The sequence below is a fragment of the Canis lupus genome, chromosome 6, assembly GCF_048164855.1.
Source record: "Canis lupus baileyi chromosome 6, mCanLup2.hap1, whole genome shotgun sequence".
Taxonomy (NCBI): Eukaryota; Metazoa; Chordata; class Mammalia; order Carnivora; family Canidae; genus Canis; species Canis lupus.
This window is the reverse complement of record NC_132843.1, coordinates 78,437,135-78,460,581: the sequence shown is the minus strand read 5'-3', so window position 1 is coordinate 78,460,581 and position 23,447 is coordinate 78,437,135. Positions and strand designations below refer to the sequence as shown.

At 42.9% G+C, this 23,447-nt stretch overlaps 1 protein-coding gene and 2 long non-coding RNA genes across 7 annotated transcripts in view; 1 reads left to right on the top strand and 2 right to left on the bottom strand.

The window, feature by feature from the left end:
• The window catches only part of NR5A2 (nuclear receptor subfamily 5 group A member 2), a 138,606-nt gene that overhangs the window by 88,218 nt on the left and 26,941 nt on the right, over positions 1 to 23,447 (bottom strand). The gene's annotated exons all lie outside the window — the stretch shown is intronic.
• On the bottom strand, positions 1,451 to 3,209 carry LOC140635964 (uncharacterized). The gene is made up of 2 exons (XR_012033340.1): positions 2,623 to 3,209; positions 1,451 to 2,244 (listed from the first exon to the last, which is right to left on the bottom strand). It is a non-coding gene; the product is annotated as an uncharacterized lncRNA (long non-coding RNA).
• LOC140635965 (uncharacterized) lies at positions 3,026 to 22,757 on the top strand. The gene is made up of 3 exons (XR_012033341.1): positions 3,026 to 5,638; positions 9,404 to 9,480; positions 22,253 to 22,757. It is a non-coding gene; the product is annotated as an uncharacterized lncRNA (long non-coding RNA).

Here is a 23,447-nt window from a genome sequence, read left to right as displayed (position 1 = left end):
TATATTTTTACAGTGACAAATGTCGACCACATCATTAACAAGGTGCCTGGTACAAAACATCATATATGATATTCTCATAACAAAACAGCCACTTTTTGTTCTTTAAAGAACTTTTAGAATTGTATACATAAACATGATCATAATTTTTAGAGGTGTAAACATGTTGATTTTCTTAAAAGTACATCGGCTGTACCCAACATCATTCCCCTAATCCAGAGATTTTCCTAAACTAATACCGAAAATGTCTTCTTACAAACAGGCTTTTGAGGAGCAGTTGCCTGTCAAATATATGCTATTCCTTCCCTCCAATGAGAACTCTCCTTCTCCGGCATTTAGGGAAAAGGCGAGCTCTTAAATAGATTCAAACCATAGGAAAACCCGAAATAGATGCAACCAGACACCTGCTGACGAACAGTGACAAATCCCACTGACACTGCAGTGACCCCCAGTTAGTCAAGATTTAATTAAGGGCATAATTAAGTCAGTGGAACAGAACACTAATGAGTGTTTTTTTTAATACGGGTAATTACACGTAAAAATACAAAGTGCGATGGAGACTTAAATATATCATTAAAATGAACGGTATAGAATAGCAAACAGAGAAGTATGCCTCTTCTATTGCTGTTTTAAAAAAAAAGTTGAATAAGTCTCAGGTTGAATAATACTCAGGCAAGTTTATGTTGGCTTCCCGCTGGGAACATTTGTTATTCTAATTTTGCAACAATAAGCGACTATGTGTATTGAGATCCTGTTTTCAATGCAGATTCCATCGGCTTTGAAGTCTTTCTGCGTTTAGCATTTTGTCCAACTGCAAATGAGCAATTAAGAGACTGTTTGCAAGTATTTGGCTTCCTATGGATCAGCTTCTGGAGGTGTCCATCTGAGCCGGGCCACTCCGACAGATGCAGGGCACTGGCGTTATTTACTAATTCAGAATGAGCTTCCATTATGTCAGACCCTTTGATTGGATCTTTGCTTTAGGCAAAGATGACATAACCCACAGGATCCTGGTCTACCGCCTGGGAAATACCGCAGAAGAAGGGCAAATACGACCGAAGTATAAAGTTGGGAACTTTTCAAACACGAAAAACGAAGTATTTGGGGGTCACAGGCACAAAGGCCTAAAACAACCACGTTACGTTCTGGGATTGAAAAGCGTTGCCCGTGTGGTTTGGGACTTGCCCTTCTGCCGGGATTATTTCATCCATGGGACCCCCAACTGGGGGCTTGAAGTCCTTGGCAGCCTTTTATCCATTTACCCCAGCAACAAGTGGAAAAGCAGATTCTCCTGCCTGCTAACAGTCCTCACTGAGCTCCCTACAGAACGAGTGACCCGAAGCCTTCCCTTTAGGAAGAGCAGGTCCATTTCCTTCCTGCAGGTACTCCCGCCTCTCTCGTCTCCACTGCTGGCTTACCTTGTGCTTTACAATATTCCAGAGAAAAAGAAAAGGATAAGCGCCTTTTAAGGAGCCAATGGCCAGACCCCAGGCCTCCCCGCACCCTCCTGCGGGGGCTGGGCCTGGGAAGCGCACCAGGGCCTCTCTTAGCAGACCCCATGCCCAGTACCAACTGCGATAAACACCGACGTGTCCGTAATGATAATGGAAAGTTCCTCCAAGTGAGGAGTGTGCCCTCGACAAAGCTATTCTGGTTACAAGTGTCCACAGGCAGATGGCGTGGGGAGGGCTCCCCGCACGCCAAGGCCCCGGGAGGGAGCTCCCCTGCCTCAGACAGGGGGCCACGGGCTCATCTTTACTGGGGGCCTGTCAAAAAAAACACGCATTCTCTTTCGGACTGGGCTGCTGCAACAATTCCCGGGAACCATAAAGTCAGAGGTTTCACAAAAACACCCCAGAGCCACAGCTGAGCCCTGACTTTAGAACACTTGTACGAGGACACGCTAGAATTCCGAAGATTGTCACGGATGTTCACTGCACGAACACGTGGAAGCAGGGGCGTGAGGGACTCCTGCGGTCTTCGACTCCGTGGGACGACTTTCTAAAGGCCACACGAGGTTCACTCGAGGGGCTGGTTCCACATCAATCTAGTGACCAATTCGATTCATCTGTAACGTCGGAGCCGTGAGACAGATTTCTGGTAGCGCTGCCCGGCGGTTCATGTGGGGGCAAACCAATCATCTCTTTCTGCGAAGCTTCTTTCCCCAGCTCTTGGCACCCCCCGACCCCAAATCACCTCAAACTTTCTGAAGGCGAGAATAAAATGGAGTAAGCCATCCCTGCAGAGCTTAAGGAAGAAGGCAAAACACAAAGTCAAGAGCTGTTTGGTGGTGTCTATCTCTCATGGAAGCCACTTCTGAAGACCCTACTGAGCTCATCTCACCAGAATGACACACATCTGATTCCCAATATCCCTTTCACCCACCCACCCCCCCTTTTTTTTTTGGGTGGGCAAGGCCACTCTTATCAAGTTAGGTATGAATGAACAGAAGTGTCTTTCATCCCCCACTTGCCTCATGGTTCAAAAGGAACTACTAAAATAGCAGCAACAAAAATCCAACAGCCTGCCAACGGGCTTACACACGTCCCATTCTTAAAGGCATGTGAAAGGTTGGAGAGCTCAGCAAAATTTTTATGTACGGGAGCAGGCCCAAGGAAAACTCACACGCCATAACCAATTGTGGACAGAGGATCATCTATCAGCAGACAAATGCAGGAACTCCAGAATGTCTCTCCTCAAATGAAATAATATATCTTTGAAAGCCAATGCCCGTTTTAGGCCCGAGGCCCATATATCAAGCCTGAGAGGCTTGTGGAATCGCTCCAGGGCCATTAACCCTCCACCTGTTTCCTCTTGTCCTTCAGGATGAGACCCTGCCCTTGATTTTACTCCCTTCCCCTGTTCATCTTCCGACAGAGTGTAAATGTAAAGCAGCGGGCCTGTGAAATAATTCAAAGGCAATGGACCAGGGGCATGGTTACAAATCTCTGCCACTGGCACTGTGACTTATGCAGGCAGTTTGTCACACATGAGCCAGGTGACCTCTGTGACATAACAGAGAAAAATATCGCCAGAGATCAAAGATGGGATTCAGAGTGCTCTAAGTAACTCTGCTCCACAGAGTGTGAGCGGGTTATCTGGTATCCAAGGATTTCCCCTTAATACCAAGAACATTTGTTCTAGTGAAATAGAAAAGGTAGGCCCGGGACTCCCTCATTGAAATCGTTTCTGTCAAGTAGAACTGGGGGCTTTCCTGTAACATCAGGATTAGGATTTCTGTTTTCTCGGTAACGCCATAGAGTTGCTGTGAAGGCCAGAAATGGGCAACAGAAATCTATCTAATTGGACCTTAATACAGAATGAATAGAAAGAGAAAGAGAGCCCATGAAGAATTTCCAGCTTGAGAATTTAAAAGCCCGAAAATTTAAAATTTAGGGAGGCAAAAAAGAAATTTTACGAAAGCACCTACATATTCTAGGTGAAATAAGTGGTTTAGTAAATTCTTGAGACTTAACACGATTCGTTAAAATGAATCGCACATGTTTCGTTACGTGTTATGCATTAAAGAATGATAGTAACTGAAGGAGCAAATGACTTTCCTGTGTAGGAAAGTCCTTTTAAAAATCTAAAGCTTTCTCCAAATGATAATTTAGGAAAATGTAGACTTGCCCATGAATGGTTTAAAAAACATAGAGAGAGAGATCTACGGTAAGGAAATTAGCCATTCACATATTCTTAAATCTGAATTAGAACTCATCCCTTGTTTGTATTTATTACTTAAATGATGACTTTCTCCAGTCACTTTGTGTATTCCAGTATTCCCCAGGCCCATTATTATTTCTTTGGTAGGGGTGTTTACTTTTGAATTCTTCACCAATTAAAAACAACAACAATCACAACAATAACCAGTTTGGGTTTGCTGATGCTAGAGATGCAAGCATACCTTAGTTCCTTGTTTCCTGTCCCAAAGCAAGGACTCTAGCCAGGATATAGTGGCATCCTTTGTAACCCTATACTCTAGCTGCGCGCACACAGTATTTCTTTCAAGCACTCTACAGGTCTTCCGTTGGCCAACTAACGTGTGTTTTCATTCTTCAAGCATGCTGACACCAATGTCGAATTTCTAACTTAGAAAGGTTAGAAGGTAAAAACCATCGACCTTAGAAAAATAACTGCAAAGTTCAGATGCTGAAGTTTGGAACCATTTTAAAATATGTCTTCAATCGCCACAGAAACATGAGGATACCAATCTTCTTTAGAGAGCCACAGGGTTCTTAACCTGGGACCACCCCCAGACTCCCAGGGGTCTACAAAGCCCTAGGATTGCATGCAAAATGTTCTGTTTATGAGTTTTCCTGGCAAGATTAATAATAGCATTCATCGGATTCTCCAAGGTGTTTGTGGTCCAAAGAAATCCCTAACAGTGACTGCTAGAAAGTAAAATTGAAGGTCTCAAAGGTTTTATTACTAAATAAGAATCAAAAACTGTGAGAGCCTGAAAGAATCCTAGAGACCATCCATCCAGCCTGACCCATCATCTTGTAGGTGAGACAAAGAAGGCCAAGCAAGAGAAAAAAGGCACAAACCACAATTTATTAAAGCGATAGTTAGAGGAACTAGAACTCCAGACTCTTGCTTCCTAGTCTAGGAACCTTCCACTACATGTGATAGCAATCTTTCCTTTGGCTGTTGTTTAAAAGTCAGATTTTGTTTCACGTCTCTTAAAATAATTTTTCTGTGATGTAGAAACCTAATTATAAGAGATACCTGTTATTTAAAGGAACATAAAACATTTTATAATTATGGCCTTAGGCATCTGTTGTTATGAATAAACATTAAAAGACTTTCATTTGTGGATTAAAATTTGTTTTTATAAAAACGGCACTAGAATGATAGATATTATGCTTTGAATTCTTGTTAGGTTTTCTTCCTGAAGAGGATGGTTTGCGTATGTGTCATATAATACACTGGGCCTAATTTTTAAGTAGCTTATTGTGCCTATTTCATTGGGAGCACATTTTAAGTTTCTCTATAAATTAGTATTTCATTTGTACATATAAATCCACCGTCTCTTCTATGTTATTGGACTCTCCTTTGTAATATTCATGAAAATTTCAAACCAAGGTCATGCACTGCCTATCAATAAATGTTTCTTTTTTTAATCCATAAGTGTTTCTACTTAATGTTTAATTATTTTAAATTCTCTATGCTTCCAAATTATGAACAAAAATACTTAACAAGGCATGTCAATCATTTACCTGAATTCTCAACTAAGAGTAAACACTTAATATTTTCAGTAAACCACCTAAATGAGGCACTCCTTTTAGAAGGAAATGCTGGACCAAAAAAAAAAAAAAAATGGAAAAGATAGTCTAATAGTAAGTTATCCTAAAACTTTTAATCCACTAATGTTCTATGATTTAAAACAAATAAAATATGGTTAGCCCGCAGCCAAAAAAAAAAAAAAAAAAATTCCTGGGCATGAATCACTGCTTACATTCTTTTCCATCCACAAACAATTTCGTTTGGGAAAGTTGCCACATAGTATCGACAGTGACAACAAATGGCATTGTCCCGTGAACATCTGTTTCCGACTCCCACACTGATACTGCAGGCTGAGTACTTAGGAGTTAGTTGGTCTTCACAAGTTGCTGAGCCACAAAGGAACTGGAAATCACTGGTACGTTGAGGTTTTATTATTGGAACACAGGAAAACTTTATCATCATGCTGGGAAGTTCTGTATCTTTTGAAATATTGGAACCGGGGTTATGTTAGCACATTAAACCATGCGGAAGACTACTTCTGAAGAAAAGGGAGAAAAAAAATTGTTTCTTGTCTATTATGTCCTTGGGTTGAGGTTCCCACTCAATCTTCATATAACTTCCTCACCCACCCTCAACTGAAAACTACTTTGTTTCTTAAAGATGTTATTGAGTTTAGTTTCTTTTTAAAATTAAAAGAACTGAATACCAAAGAAATTCTAAGCCAAACAGGGTAAATAAACACTATTGTTTCTTAACCAAAAAAAAAAAAAAAATCAAATGAAACCAGAAGAGCTTTTATATACACTTGTACTTGTTCTAAATTCAAACTACCATGCTTATGTTTTCTGAAAACCTGGTTACAGAAGGTTCAAAAAGACTCCTGTTATATCCTCACCTTAGTCCAAAATGATTTTTTAAAAAAAAAAAGGAAGGCAAAGAGCAGCTGGAGAAAAAGCTAATATGAATGGGATAAATGGAGAGGTGGACACAGGACATAGACATGGGACTTTTGCCTTTGCAGTGGAACGTATAAGGATATGGTTTATGCTAGCTCATCAATAACCAAGTGCATAGGACAGATTTCTGCTCTATTTTACACTTTTTCTCTGATTGGCATTTACTTTTAACAAAAGCAATCATGGAAGTGGAAATTACCCACAACAGTAATTCTAAATCAATGTCTGCTCAAATTACTTGCACACTCAAAATTAATTTGCATATTGCTGAAGCAAAGAGGCTTCCCTCTTTTCTGTGGTTAAAAATGGGGCCACATATTTAGGAAGTGCCAGGTGGGATGTGCAATCAACATCTGACTTGCGTGTACTTTTTAAACGTTTCATTCTAAACAGACATTGGAACATATTCTAGAAGATATTGTTTGTCTTGTTTGACATTGCACATAGCAGGCCCACAAAAACATTGCTAAATGAAATAATCACAGAGCTGTCTCACTGATCATTGGAAAATAATAAATTTCTACTGGAGAGGGGCAATTCTAATACTTATTTTCCCTACAGGATGATCTCTTTCATCAGAATACACCTATAGCTTGTGAATAAGTAATTGATGTTTTTTTTTAAAAAAAATAATCTTATTACTAGATACCACTTCTGTGTAATTTCATATCCTGAAAATCACCAAACCATGACTATATTTAAAAAATAATTACTACCGTAACTACTTATGGGAAAACATATTCACATGTGGAGGAGTAAATCTTCATTAATTCTGCTCTCTCTACCTATTAAAAACAAAACAAAAGTACTTGAAATTTGTGTTTCTCTCACTTTCAACTAGTTTCATAATCGGTTCTCAAATGATCTTACTCATAATTTAGTTCTCAAACAGAAACAAATGAATAAGACAATCAGAAACTCGAAGTAGATCTGTCATGTTCATGCATGTTGAGTCCTCTTGTTATAAAAAATAAAATAGAAATGTTTCCCCAATGCCCGTTACACAGACACAACTCCTCTGCCCTGTGTTCTCGCACGGATCAACTCTATGATACATTCTTTGTAAATTCTGATTATGCGTTCACAAGCCTGTCCCTCCTGCCACGGGTGGCTTGTGAGCAGGGACAAGGTATGTTTGCTACATTCATCAATCAGGGAACTGTGGCTCAGGGTTACATATAAAAGGCTTTGACCAAAGCCATAGATAGAGCTCACTGGTGGCCCCGGTGAAACTGAGACCAGGCTGCCCAGCGTGTACCCCCCACCTTCCAACTTGAACCGCACTGATTGATCATCCATAGATGTCATCTGATAATAACCAAATAAGTTAACAAAAAGGCAAGCCATCAGTGCTGATTTTAGTAAGGAAGTAAAGATAAAATTCTTCATCACACCTTGTGTCACCCAGAGGAAACATCGGCCTGCCAATTTTACAAACATGCCAGTAAAAGAATTTCCTTGGCAAACAGACAGCATGGAAATGTCCTTTTTAAAAATCAATTAACCCCCTAAATTCATGAGCTTGCTAGAAACATTTCCTATGCCATGGAATACAAGGCTCACTGAGATGCTCTTCCCCTTTCTATTTCTGGAATCTTCTTTTGTTCATACATGCTAATAATAGTGGCAGAGTTGGGGGGTTATTTATAGTCCAGAAAGCAGTATGACTCTGTGAACACTTTATTCATTTATATTTCCTGTGTTTATTGTTACCTTACCTTTTTGGTAATTTAAAGTGTTCCTCCAAGATTTTATTTAGTAACAAATTACCTGTAAATAGATTTTCTTTTAATATATAAAAGCCTATATTTAGGCTTGATAAAATATTTTACTCCCATTTCCGTATTAACTAAAAACAGATTTCAACGTGGGGGAGGGGCATAAAATGTTTCCCCGAAAATTGTATATGAAAACTTATTATTTGACCTTTGGGTGTTTTGATTAAAAGATTTTCATGTGTGTCATGGTTCGCACATTCTCAAATCACTCAAATTTCATCTTGCTTTTGAAGGAAAATTGCTATTATAGCTAATCTACTGTTTATTTATTAATCAATAGACTATAATTTTAAAAGGTATCTGATTACTATGCAATATGGTTAGAAAATTTAATGCTAAAAAATGCATACTTTGTTCCCCTCATCCCCAAACTGCTTTCTAGAGTAAGTGGTGATACCTAGGAATCTGCTTTGAAGCTAATGGGTTTTCTGGTATAAGAAGCATCCAAAAGTGGCAAGATTAATTTTGCCACATTTACTTCTGCTATTCCTTCACCTTGATTTTTGATAAGTTACTTACATCCTGTCCCTTTGTAAGTACTTCTTTATCAACAGTTATGCCAAATACGGAGCAAATCTTCCCCACATCTAAGGCAATAAAAAGTATATATATTGTCAACCTCAACCAACATCCCATATCCATACAGCCTTTTATTACACAGCACATGCGGTTTTATCACAAATTCAAACTGAAGATGGTTTTTTAAACTGATCGACTATTTTTTAAGCCGATCAACTTTTAAGATCTTCAGGGAAAAAATCTGTTAAACATTCTAATCGGCTCCACCTCAGAGTGAGATGCTGAGTAACACAGGTGGTACAGGCACTTCTGGTCTCATTGAATATCAGCTCAGCTTTTCATCACAACCTTAAAATCTACTAGAATGGAGATAATTAGGTTTTTTTAAATCTGAAATCGTCTATTTAGAAAAACAATCAGCATTTAATTATAGCATTCAATCTCAAAAGCTCTCTTTGAATAAAAATATTTTTTATTCCTCTGCTCTACAACTGATCCAACTAAGAGGATCAGGGAAAGTGGGGGCAATTATGTAGATGTTTATTCACTAATTCTCAATATGGGATAATTTAACAACTGGATTTGCCCTACACTCAAATGTAATACAATAGAGTCTGGGTGCCGTTGTCAGTTTAAGTGCCTTTCAATGTGTTTTTACCTAATGTTTTGTTTTGGTAAAGTTAAAGCTAAATAAATACTCCTTACTTCAGAAACCTTTGTGAAATATTGCATCTGTGCAGCAAAGTGCTTTCAAGTCTAAGGTAATTATTGATATATTAAGGTTTTTTTTTCTACTTCCTCAGGTGAAGTAGGATAAGGGCTCAAAGCTATAAAAAAAAAAACAAAAATTCAAAAGCAGTTGAAATAGTATTTTGTGGATATGAGTTCCCTTCTCTGAAAGTGTTTTGTATGGTACATTTAATTTAGAAATCGAAGAACACTAATCAGAGTGGTTCTACATAGGATGCCACTGATCCCTAAACTCTCACCAGTCAGCCATCTGGGTAAGTAGTCCACCTCATAAAAGGATATCTATCTAGGAAAAGTAGGAAGTTTGGTTCTCATTTCAAAAGATAAGTATGCCACCACGTTTCCGTCATTCCCTATAAATTCTTCCAGAATTCTCCCATTTACTTGATGGCCAACACACAGACTGACACTGCTGAACCTCATTTCTGCTCATGCTCATACCTAATCAGGCGGGCTTCTCACAGAGCAAAACCCAGCAATTCACACCAGCTCTAATTCACACTTGTTTATACATTCAATTTTTAGAACAGTTTCTATTAAATGTTATGATGCAGAAAGCACCTATGAAATCTCCTGCTTAGGATCCCTGGGTGGCTCAGCTAGGTTTAGCGCCTGCCTTTGGCCCAGGGTGCGATCCTGGAGTCCCAGGATCGAGTCCCACATCAGGCTCCCGGCATGGAGCCTGCTTCTCCCTCCTCCTGTGTCTCTGCCTCTCTCTCTCTCTCTCTCACTCTATGTCTATCATAAATAAATAAATCTTAAAAAAAAAAAGAAAGAAATCTCTGCTTAATTATTTTATTGAAAGGATATTCTTGACTTGTAGACTACTTACAAATAAAAACCGCAAGACACTAGCAAAAATACGTCTTGGTTCCTAGAAGTTGTGAGACGGCCTTCTTGCTCTCATTACTTTTCTATTTTTTTTTTTTAGGTTTATTTATTTATGAGATAGAGACGGGCAGAGACACAGGCAGAGGGAGAAGCAGGCTCCATGCAGGGAGCGTGATGCAGGACTCGATCCCGGGACCCCAGGGTCACAGCCTGGGCCCAAGGCAGACACTCAACTGCTGAGCCACCCAGGCATCCCAGCTCTCACTACTTTTCACACCAAAAGTCTGCGCAAAGGTGCTCTGCTGTCCATTCATTTAATTAACACATACTCAGGCAGTCGCGGTGGCTCAGCGGTTTAGCAGGAGTCCCACGTCGGGCTCCCTGCATGGAGCCTGCTTCTCCCTCTGCCTGTGTCTCTGCCTCTCTCTCTCTCTGTGTGTGTGTCTCTCATGAATAAATAAATAAAATCTTTAAAAAAAATTAACACATACTCCTTTGGTGCCAATATTTATTTATTTATTTATTTATTTATTTATTGAAAAGTGGCTGACATAGAATCATAAAATATTTAAAGTGCATATTGTGATGAGTCAACAAATGTATAGGTATGAAAGAAGTGCATGTATTTGTATATGTGAGCAAATCAGAAGACTTGTACCTGCACCTAATAAGCTTCAGCTTCATAAACCTTCCTGTGTTCGGGCACTTTCTAGGGTCTCCATGGATCCAAGCAATTGTACACACAAGATCTGTGTTTGCAAAATTTGCAAAATAGAAGACATTCATACATTCTCTTTCATCAAGAAAAACTTCCTAGGTGATCCCTGGGTGTTTCAGTAGTTTAGCACCTGCCTTCGGACCAGGAGGTGATCCTGGAGACCCAGGATCGAGTCCTCCATCGGGCTCCCCGCAGGGAGCCTGCTTCTCCCTCTCCCTGTGTCTCTGCATCTCTCTCTGTGTCTCTCATGAATAAATAAATAAAATCTTTAAAACAAAACAAAAAAAAATCAAAATAAGAAAGAAAGAAAAAGGAAGGAAGGAAGGAAGGAAGGAAGGAAGGAAGGAAGGAAGGAAGGGAAAGAAAGGAAAGAAAGAAAGAAAGAAAGAAAGAAAGAAAGAAAGAAAGAAAGAAAGAAAGAAGAGAGAGAGAGAGAGAGAGAGAGAGAGAGAGAGAGAAAGAAAGAAAGAAAGAAAGAAAGAAAGAAAGAAAGAAAGAAAGAAAGAAAAAAGAGAGAAAGAAAGAAAGAAAGAGAAAGAAAGAAAAACTTCCTAAACTGTAAACTTCAGGATCCATAGAGCTGGAGTCTATCTCTGCGGCAAGTGACCACTGACTGGAGCTAATATATGAACTGGCAAGAAGTTTTTTCAACTGCAAAGATATCAGAGAAAATAATACCACTTTTTTTTTCTCCAATGCCTAGAAGTAAGTAAGGCGCTAAGTAATGGGAAACCAAGACCTTTTGGAATATCAGGAGATTGAAGGATTCTAATAGATAAAGCACTCATTACTATTAACAGGGTGATTAATTCTAGTGTGACATATTCATGCTCATCTATAATTTTGTATGAATCCCTGGATTTTTTTTAAGATTATTTATTTATTTATGTATTTATGTATTTATGTATTTATGTATTTATGTATTTATTTATTTATTTATTCATGAGACACACAGACTGAGAGAGAGAGGCAGAGACCCAGGCAGAGGGAGAAGCAGGTTCCCTGCACAGAGCCTGATTTGGGATTCGATCCGGAATCCCAGGATCACAACCTGAGCTGAAGGCAGGCGCACAACCGTTGAGCCACCCGAGCATCCTGAATCCCTGGATTTGTCTGATAATCCAAACACTGCCCACTGCTCTGCACTGGGCAGAGAGAAGCACTGACAAGACCATCCCTTCTGTAGTTGATGTTAATATAGAGAGAAAGTTGAAAAGTTTTCAGAAGGACAAAGTCAACTTAAGGATTGGAATTTTATCCTCATTAAACGGACTATGGAGGAAAACAAACTGGGCCTATGTCCAGGCACTGACTCAAATTTTGGGTCAAATTCTTCTAAAGAATCCATACTAAGGTAAGACAAAATACTTTTATTTATTTTTTTTTAATTTTTATTTATTTATGATAGTCACAGAGAGAGAGAGAGAGAGAGGCAGAGACATAGGCAGAGGGAGAAGCAGGCTCCATGCACCAGGAGCCTGATGTGGGATTCGATCCCAGGTCTCCAGGATCGCGCCCTGGGCCAAAGGCAGGTGCCAAACCGCTGCGCCACCCAGGGATCCCGACAAAATACTTTTAAAGGTCACATTCTACACCTTTAAAACAAGAGATCCAAAGTTCCCATCTTCCTTCAGCTCAGAGCCAATCTTAGAACAAAAAAGTCATGTGGGGCAAGCCCTAAATGTTCTCAGCTATTAATTTCCCTGTGTGCCACTCAGATCGAATTTTGCAACCTGGTCAGTTTGATTAGCATAGAGATCCATTTAAAAAAAAAAGATTTTATTTATTTGAGAGAGCGTGCACGCACGCGTATGAGCAGGGGGAGGGGCAGAGGGAAAGGGAGAAGCAGACTCCCAGTTGAGCAGGGAGCCCAATGCAGGGCTTGATTCCAGGACCCAGGGATCATGACCTGAGTGCAAGGCAGACGTTTAACCAACCAAGCCACCCAGGTGCCCCAGGGATCCAGTCTTAACAAGTCTGGGGATGCCTGGATGGCTCTGCTAGTTAAGTGTCGACCCTTGGTTTTGGCTCAGGTCATGATATCAGCTGAGATCAAGCCCTGTGTCAGGCTCCACACTGAGCACGGAGCCTGCTTAGGATTCTCTCTCCTTCCCAAACCCCTCCTAGGCACTCGCTTCTCTCCCTAAAAAGAACAGACAACTTGGGCAGCCCGGGTGGCTCAAGAGGTTTAGCACCACCTTCAGCCCAGAGCATGATCCTGGAGACCTGGGATCAAGTCCCGCATCAGGCTCCTTGCAGGGAGCCTGCTTCTCCCTCTGCCTGTGTCTCTGCCTCTCTCTCTGTCATGAATAAATAAATAAGATCTTTAAAAAAAAAAAAAAAGACAACTGTTAACAACAAAACCAGAACAAGACTCTTCTGTCTGAATTACTGAAACAAGTTTGGATCTCTTAATGACAATATTTTTAGGTTTTCATTTAGCAGCTACTCAACAAGTAATTAAATAAAAGGTTAGGATCAAGTGGAGGGTAACCTCATGCTTTCACCATATTGACAGACCCAGAGGGAGTGACGTGATAAGCAAGAAAAGGTTTAAGTTGTATATAAAAAAATGTCTGTTAAGCTCTGAAATAGATTGCCGAGGATGGTAGAGAATCCCTCCCTTTCAGAAGAGCTTGAATTCTATCTGCATAGGGTGGGTTAGCTGTGTTCTCTTGAATAAAAATGGGGATCTGGGGATGCCTGGGTGGCCCAGCGGTTGAGCATCTGCCTTGGGCTCAGGGTCCCTGCATCAGGGTCCCCGCAGGGAGCCTGCTTCTCCCTCTGCCTGTGTCTCTGTCTCTCTGTGTCTCTCATGGATAAATAAATAAATAAAACCTTAAGAAAAAAATAAAGGATCAGAATAAACCAGTAATTCACAAAGAGGACAACAAAGGACCAACTCTGGCATCTGAAACTATGTGTTCAGGGAGCTCTCTAGAACATCTGCAGTCCTTGATAATAGAGATTCTGGTTCCCTTTCTCAAGAAATGGCTCTCAACGGCTTAAGTCAAAAACTGGTATCTTCTTGTCTCATCTTTTCCTCTCAAAACCCTTTTTGGCATGTTCTGGAAGCTTTGTGCCAACATATATCCTGAATCTATCCACTTCTCCCCGTCTCCACTATCACGGCCCTCTCTAAGCCATCATAATAGCTCTCCTGGCCTGCTGGATCCCCTACTTCCCTTTAACCTATTTCCCACCTGCAACCAGAGCACCATTTTTATAATGAGGATTTGATGGAGTCAGTCCATTGCTTAAAATCCTCCTATAATTTCTTGTTCCAAACAGAAAAAAAAAAAATCTAAGCCCTCCATGAGCTGGACCACGTGAAATTGTCCTACTTACGAGACGAACTTTCCCCCTCAATCGCGGATTTCTATGCCCTTTGGCTCTCCTCATGCTTCTTGAAAACACCAAGCTAGTTTCTACCTCAGGGCTTTTGCACTTGCTATTCCTGGACCTGGACTTCTGTATCTCCAGATTTAGCAACATTACTTCTCTACTGCTAGAGATTTTAGCTCAAGTATCAGCTCTTCATATCACTTCTCTGATACGAAGAGCTCCCTCCCTCCCCATGCTCCACTTACTCTTTTACGCTATCAGTTCTCATTATTTTTATTGGCTTGTTTATCATCTGTTTCCCTTCCACGAGAGTGTGAACACTAATAAAAGCGGTACCCTGGTTTATCTTGTTCACTACAATGTCCCCTGGTCTGGAAGAGGACTTGGCAGTGTGGGTATGTAGTGAACATATGCTGAGCGAAGGAAGGAATGATTCATCAGGTTGGAGCTAGGACCAAGAATAAGGAATTTTAAAAGCTTGTGTGTGATCACTTTAAGTACATTGGGCCAGACAGCCCCTCTTCAACTCTTCAATATATATTTAAAAATATATATATTTACATATAAATATATATATTCATATATAAATATAATTATATATTATATTAATTATATATTATGTTAATTATATCAATTATAAATATATATTTATATATATAAACTTGATGCCATTAAATCAATGACTAAGACATAAACAGCAACAGATCAGTCTGAGATTAAACTTCAAAAAAAAAAAAACAACCACAAAACATCCTGGTCAAAAAAATATGTTATATTGAAGAAATAGTAAAACATCATGTTTATTTAAATTAAACATGAAACAAAGACCAAGACCTCAAATACATACATGTCACCAATAACTGAAATTCACCTAGAGGCAAAAGGCCAACTTGAAAGAATAATAAGTATGTGAAAGATAACAACCATGTACCTTCTTTGCAACAACGACGAGAAAATTTAAGCGACACCTAGAAGAAACAATAGTGGAATGCACTACCAACTAAACTCTGGGGAACAAAGGAGAATCTAGACGAAAACCAAAATCAGGAAATAACACAGTTCACATATGTCCAACAGTCGCTATGGTGTAATATTTCCAATCCGCCCAGGTCTCATGTACTTACTCTGCTGGTGGCTTCCCCGCCTTGAATAAAACCCAGGGAGGAGGAAGACCTGGGTAGCCCTGCTCACTTAGCGGTAGGGGGTCTAGCTGTGCCTCAGGCCACTTCCCCACACACTCAGCCCTCAGCTACTGGAGTTATTCACAGTTCCCAAGAAGCATGATGCCAAGGCCTCCGATTTTTGCACAAGCTGTTCTCTGCCAGCAACGTCTCCCTGACCCCCTTACTCCCACTTGCTCATCTGGCCCCACTGGGAGACTCCTCTTAGATGTTACCGCCCCTTCCAGATCATACCCCCACCTCCCACCCCAGGCCGGATTTGGTGCCTCCCAAAGAGCTTGCACTACACTCTGGGCAAATCTCTCTCTGTTTCAGTCATTATGGGACTTAAAGCCCGGTTTCTCCAGGGTCGATTTGTTGTCTTTGAGAATTAAATTGTATTTTTCAGTTTAAATAAAATCTTAACGGGATCCCTGGGTGGCTCAGGGGTTTAGCACCTGCCTTTGGCCCAGGGCGCGATCCTGGAGTCCCAGGATCGAGTCCCGCGTCAGGCTCCTGGCGTGGAGCCTGCTTCTCCCTCCTCCTGTGTCTCTGCCTCTCTCTCTCTCTCTCTGTCTATCATAAATAATAAATAAATAAATATTAAAAAAAAAATCTTAAACGTTGGTTTAAACAGAGTCAGGATCATTTGCATGCCCATCACAAGGACTTGCCCACGATTTCCAGGGTAGGATCTGCCATTGTATTTTAGAGCTGTATTAACGCCAGTGAATTCTACTTCAACTGAGAGAAGTGCCCTGGAGGGCTTAACGTGTAACCAGTGAGGACTGCTTTGGTTTTTACCTCTAGCAATTTAGCCTCGATGGACACACAGTAGGGGCTCACTAAATGTTTGATGAATGAGCTAGTGAACAAGTGAATTAATGAATATATAAAACCGGAATCTGACCTAATCCAACATCACAACAAATTATTCATGCCAGACGTGTTTTAGGGGCAGCCTGAGAGTGTGATTCAACCCTAAAGAAAGATGCTAACCTCCTGGTGAAATGCAGACATAGTGTGTTTTGATGCTTTTCAAGAGCTACTACCTCAGTTGCACCCATTCAAATATATGGCTGCACTGAAGTTATGTTTTCAAGACTGCAACATTTCATTGATAAAACCATAAAAGTAATTCTCGATGGTCAAATAAGGCTCCTTTAAAAACACTCATAACCATGAATCCCAACACACGAGTGCAAAATATGAATGCCTTTAAAGCAAGTCATTCCCCACGAAAGTGAACCAGGGCTATTTTTTTTTTCACTGTAAATGCCTGACTCGATTTGAACCTAATGTAAACAGCAATATGATTGTGCCCAAGCATCCCCCTCCACCTTACTTTAACGGATCCAGAACGGTTTTTTTTTTCCTCCAAAGCTGGAGCAAGAATCAATTAAAATATATAATAACGTGTTAACTAGCTAATACAGCAGTTACCGTTAAGAGGCATTTCAGGCGTCTGAGTTTTTTAGCAGCAGACCTGTTCTTTCATTCGCTCTGTAAGATCTATAATTGAAAGAATGCCATGAGAGACGCCTTTCATCAGCTCCCTGAGTTACATTTCCCACTTTGATAACTGTACAAGGAAAATCTAAGGCACTTCAAGCTACCCAATTACATTTGATTAGCTAGTGAAAATAATGTAACAGCTTTTCATCACCCAAAGGAAAACTTTTGAAGAATTCTATTGCCAACACTTCTGCACAAACACTGATCTCTATCATTATTTTACAAGGGGAAATGGAGTATTTAGTATGTTTCTTTTTTTTTAATTAGGCAACAAGTAAAGCCTCTTGTTCATCACGACTTCAGATCAAAAAAAAAAAAAGCACAACTGTGATGATCGGATGTGTGTGGTAAAGAAACATTTGTGGTGATTTCAGTGTAGGCAGGATACAGTGGTCAAAATAAAACAACAGGCCTTCGAATGAGCCAACAGTTCAGAGAACATGTCTGAAAACAGGATATGCCCTCAAAACTCTGTGATATATACACACAAGACCTGCCAGGGAGAACCACTTGGGTGCATGGGATTCTTTTCTAGCGACTGAATGAGGGTGTGTCTTGTCTAAAATCAGGAAGATGAACCGAGAGGAAATGAACCGGCATTTAAAACACCATTCTGAGGATTGTCAGATTACCAAAAACACATATATTTAATGCTGCTTAAAAGTAAAGACACGATGCCTATGTGCTGCCTTCCCCACTGAGGAGTCTGGATCCCTCCGAGTCTTGAGCGCATTAATTCAACGTGTATCCTGTGTCTTTATACGTTTCATTCCCATAAAAATGTTTTTAATTTAAAATGAAATAATTGTACTGCTCTCCCAGGTAAAATACTCCGTCAGGAGGGTATTTAGAAGCGGGATAGTCAATTCCCAGGAGGGGGTCTTGCTGTAGACTTTAAAAACCAACACCACGAACCCCTGATGAAAGGCCAGCTACATGCACGCTCCGAGGCCAGCGCCCTCCGAGGCCCCGGTGGGAGGTTACATTTCGCCTTTGCAAGGCTCTTATTGCACAATAAGGACAGACTTTGGACCTATTGGCCAATTTTTCTATCTGTCGTGTAAAGAAAAGGCATTCTTAGCGAATTAGAAGTTGGATCCAGTTCGGTTGTAAAGTTAATCCCGAATGTTGTGTAACCCTAGCGACATTTCTAAATAATTCAAGATAATGTGGTTTTCTTTGAAGTTTTCTGAGAGACGTGAACAGCAGCAGGACCCAATAGTTGTGTCTACCCCAAACTGCACACGGTTTCTGGCTGTGCCTTCAGAGCACACCATACATGAAAAATGCATAGACCTGGTCAGGGCAGCTCAGAAGCATCGCACTCGAAGTCGATTTCTAAGGAGGAGGTTAAGAGTGAGGCAAGGACCGGCAACAGTCGGTGGGACAGCGGGGATGCGGCTAAAACCCAAGCAGAACCGCCTCGCCCTGTACAGAAGCCCTCCCTACTACTAGGCAGCAGCAGAAGCGTTAAGCTGTGCTTGTGGGAGAGCCCCAGGGCACACGCACGGGCACACGCACGGGCACACGCGGGCCTAGCAGTCTCTTCTGACCATTTAAGCAGACCTGCTACCCTGCCCCCCCCCCCCAAGAAAATGCCACCGTGTGGAAATCACTTTGCACCGTGGGAGGACCCGAGAGAAGCTCCCAACTAGTACCACTGAAGACACCCCATTCTAGAGCTATCTACCCAACTCTCTCTGGCTTTCTCTGTCCAACCTTGGACCTTGGGCGTTCAGGTTGTCCTCCTTGCTCCATATTTCACTTGAAGGGAAAATGCAGAGATAGCCCAGGCCAGGGGCTTTGCAACCACATGGTCTCCAAACCACAATCCCGAAAAAGTACAGTAACACCCCCCCGCCTTAGCTATCGTTTTGCTTTCTGCGGTTTTGCTTTCTCCAGTCAACCATGCCAGGATGCCCAGGCCATTGCCCTCACTTCAGCTCATCCCGTAGGCACTTTGTGCTCTCCCTCCGGCACAGTAAGAGCAGGGAGTACGGCACAGTAAGATTGAGACCACAGTCCCGTAACTTTTATTACAGTACATCGTTGCCATTGTTCTCCTACTATTACTTGTTAATCTCTCACTGTGCCTAGTCTGTATATTATATGTTACCAGGTAGGAAAAGTAGTGTATGTAGGGTTGGGTACCATCTGCAGTGTCAGGCAACCACTGGGGGGTCTCGAATCACACCCCCTGCAAGGAAGGGTGGAAGGAAGGGGAATTACCGTAATGGCCCTTAGGAAGCCAGAGGCTTAAGAGAAGGAAGAAAGTAAATTGCATAAGAAAAGAGAAGAGAGGAAGCCTGGGTGGCTCAGCCGGTTAGGAGTCTACCTTGGGCTCAGGTCCCGATCCCGGAGGATCCCGGAGGATCCCGGAATCCAGCTCCGCAGCGGGCTCCCTGCTCAGCAGAGTCTGCTTCTCCCCGTCCCTCTGCTCCTCCCCTCCGTGCATGCTCACTCTCTCTCTCAAATAAATGAATAAAATCTTAGGAAAAAAAAAAGGCAAGAGAAAAGGAGCCTGGACAGAAAGAAAAGGAAGGATGGAATGAAGGGGAATGGAGAACAAAGAAATGGACACAGAGGGAGAGCATCCCCGGGATGCCGGCCCGGCCCCATTGGGCTTAGCCTGGTGCCCAGAGAACCTGGAAGTGTAGACGAAATCCGGTTTTTAGTATCGGTCATTTGAGACCCGGCTGCTGGACGAGGCGACGCAGTGAGCGGCGCTGCTCCCGAGTGTGGGTGGTGTTCTTGGGTTAGGATGAATGTCTTTAAAGTGAAGAATAGCTGAAATGCCCCATTTCTATGCAGCCATTCTGCAAATGGATGTTGAGCCCTCAAAGCTTTGTATGATCTACTTCCCAAGCTGTAGAAGAATAAGTCAGAGCAAAGTCATTCTTCACTTATCTTGGAAAATAAAAAGACCAATTTTACCTCACAGGTTCAGAGGGCAAAGTCCTTCAAAAGTGTGTTAAGGGGTGTCACACGTGAGTCATGTTTCCAGAGTTTTTTTACCCATTACCTGACTTTGACAGTGGATACCACGTGCAGAGAGGGACCCAAGAGGCCCGCGGACCAAGGACCAAGGGAGCCCCATGTCCCCAACAATGAGGAACTGACCCGGGCAGACTTTCCACAAGATCTGGGAGCGATTTGTGCACCCTGCTGGGCGAGGGCAAGTAAGGTGGGGAGCAGGGCCCCGCTGTTCTCTGTAAACGGGGTGCAGCTGCTTCAAGCCGACAAACTGATGCAACTGTGTCCAGTGATTATGCAGTAGGAGCTGCTGCTGGACACTGGAGGGGGGGACTGGGCAGGCCAACCTAGGACCCCCAGGGACCCCCAAGGTGGGAGACCACACTGCCACAGCCTGTCTGACCACCTCATCCTTTGCCCCCTGCAGGCAGGTGCCACAAATGGCCTCAGAGGCCCAGGAGGAGGTCTCTGCCCCCATGCCAGCCCGACACCCTTGTGGTACCGACTCAGTGAACTGTTCAGTACTTTCCTTCCTACAATGTCCTCCTCTAATAAAGAAGAAGGAAGGAAGGAAGGAAGGAAGGAAGGAAGGAAGGAAGGAAGGAAGGAAGGAAGGAAGGGAGGGAGGGAGGGAAGGGCCTGGATGGCTCCGTGGCTGGAGTATGTGACTCTTAATCTTGGTGTTGAGTTCAAGCCACATCGGGTGCAGAGATTACTTAAAAATAAAATCATAGGGGTGCCTGGGGGGTTCAGTGGTTGAGCATCTGCCTTCAGCTCAGGTCATGATCCCCGGGATCCTGGGATCGAATCCCACTTCGGGCTCCCCACAGGGAGCCTGCTTCTCCCTCTGCCTGTGCCTCTGCCTCTCTCTGTCTCTTACAAATAAATAAATAAAATCTTAAAAAATATATTTTTGGGGGATCCCTGGGTGGCTCAATGGTTTAGCGCCTGCCTTCGGCCCAGGGCATGATCCTGGAGTCCCGGGATCGAGTCCCACATCTGGCTTCCTGCCTGGAGCCTGCTTCTCCCTCTGCCTGTGTCTCTGCCTCTCTCTGTCTCTGTATCTTTCATGAATAAATAAATAAAATCTTTAAAAATATATATATATATATTTTTTTTTAAATAAAGAGAAAGAAAAAGAAAAGGAATTTATGTATCCTTGGGCCAATTTAAGATAAACTGTTCTGCACAGTTTAAGGGCAAGAGAGATCCTTTAAGACCTATTGTAATGGAGTATACAGATCTGGGCACCATGATAACGGCAACAATCATAAAGTACTTTACAGTTTACCAAAGACTTCCATGTGCATTTGGAAATTTTTTTCTTTTTTTTAGAGAAAGAGAGAGCATGCTAGTTGGGGGGAGCAGGGGAGGGAGGGCAGGGACACAGAGAGAGAGGGAGAGAGAGAGGATCTGAAGCAGGCTCCAGGTCCAGCTAGGTGTGGGGCTCGATCTCACAACCCTGAGATCATGCCCTAAGCCAAAATCAAGAGTCAGATGTTTAGGACGCCTGGCAGGGGGGCTCTGTGGTTGAGCGTCTGCCTTGGGCTCAGGGCATGACCCCGGGGTCCGGGATGTCCCACATGGGGCTCCCCGCAGGGAGCCTGCTTCTCCCTCTGCTTGTATCTCTGCCTCTCTCCTTGTGTCTCTCATGAATAAATAAAATCTTAAAAAAAAAAAAGGTGGGGTGGGGGAGGCCTGGGTGGCTCCATGGGTTAAGCATCTGACTCGACATCGGCTCAGGTGATGATCTCTGAGTTGTGAGATCGAGCCCCGCATTGGGCTCAGTGCTGTGCCTGGAGCCTGCTTAAGATTCTCTTTCTCCCTCTGCCTCTGCCTCTGCCCCTCCCCACCAAAATGATAAATAAAGGCAGCACATTTGTAGTAATCAAGTACGCAACTCAATGTCTCCGTGGGCCACTGTGACCCCAAGCACGACCCCTGGCAGGGGGGCTCTGTGGTTGAGCGTCTGCCTTGGGCTCAGGGCATGACCCCGGGGTCCGGGATGTCCCACATGGGGCTCCCCGCAGGGAGCCTGCTTCTCCCTCTGCTTGTATCTCTGCCTCTCTCCTTGTGTCTCTCATGAATAAATAAAATCTTAAAAAAAAAAAAGGTGGGGTGGGGGAGGCCTGGGTGGCTCCATGGGTTAAGCATCTGACTCGACATCGGCTCAGGTGATGATCTCTGAGTTGTGAGATCGAGCCCCGCATTGGGCTCAGTGCTGTGCCTGGAGCCTGCTTAAGATTCTCTTTCTCCCTCTGCCTCTGCCTCTGCCCCTCCCCACCAAAATGATAAATAAAGGCAGCACATTTGTAGTAATCAAGTACGCAACTCAATGTCTCCGTGGGCCACTGTGACCCCAAGCACGACAAGGGTTGGGCAGGCACATCCTCTGCAAATAACACACTGTGTGATAGCAATAGTCCAAGTCTTTACTCAAACTCTTTGACCAAAGCGAGACCTTATTCTGTGCTCACTTCACAGGGCTGTCCTAAGGAGCAAACCAGAAGATGGCCTGAAAGCACCCAGGGCTACGGCAGGCGAATAGGCAGGCGAATAGCGGCACAGAGAAAAGGGGCTTCTCTTGCTCTTCACCACCTGACCTGGAGCACAGCAAGCACAGTGTCGATTTTCTTCCTAGTCTCATGGTTTGTGTTCAGACACCTGATGATGGCCCAGCAGCTAAACGTGGGATCTCTCAGGTGTGGTTGGCTATTCTCATGCTCTCCTCATGAGAGGTTGGCCTCTTCTCATGATTCTAGGAGGTAACGAATAGATTCATAGGAACAGGAGGCTCATCTGTGTGTGAACAAGCAAACCCAGTACGGAGCTATGACCGTCACTCCCCACGCTCCGACCAAACACCCTGGCTTCCCGTGGAGGGAGATGCTGGCGTGGAAACTCCAAGTACAACCACCGCACTAAAACCGAGCTTCAGGAACTTAAGAGTCTCAGCGGAGTCTGCAGCTGATAGACGTACGCTCACGGAATAAAGCAAAGTTAATACTTTTAAAAAGTAACTACAAACTGGGGCGCCTGGCTGGCTCAGTCAATAGAGCACGCGACTCTTGATCCCAGGGTCGTAAGTTCGAGCCCCGTGTTTGAGTGTAGAGCTTACTTTAAAAAAAAAAGTCATCACAAACTATTAGGACAGGGATTGGCAGGAATGGGGTAGGGAGAGGCCCTTGACTACAAAGGACAACAGGGGGATCTGAGAAAGTGATAGATTGTTTTATATTTGACTGTACACTAAAGGGTCAGGGCAGGGAATAGAAATCATAGCTTAATAGAAAGAACTAACACAGAGCAGTTTCAGGGTGCCTGGTGTACCTCCAGGACGTCCCTGTAAAGGACAGGGAAGGTAAGGGATACCTACCTCTGCGGTCAGGTGGGCATTTTCATCTGCCCACTAAAGAACTAGCCATGGCAGTAACAGGTATTGATGGAGAAAAGTGGATTCATCCAGGGCACAGTGAACAAGATTAAAATAATGGATTCCTGGGGCACCTGGGTGGCTCAGCGGTTGGGCATCTACCTTTGGCTCGGGTCATGGTTCCAGAGTCCCGGGATCCAGTCCCGCATCGGGTTCCCAGCAGGGAGCCTGCTTCTCCCTCTGCCTGTGTCTCTGCCCCCTCTCTCTCTGTGTCTCTCATGAATAAATAAAAATTAAAAGAATAAA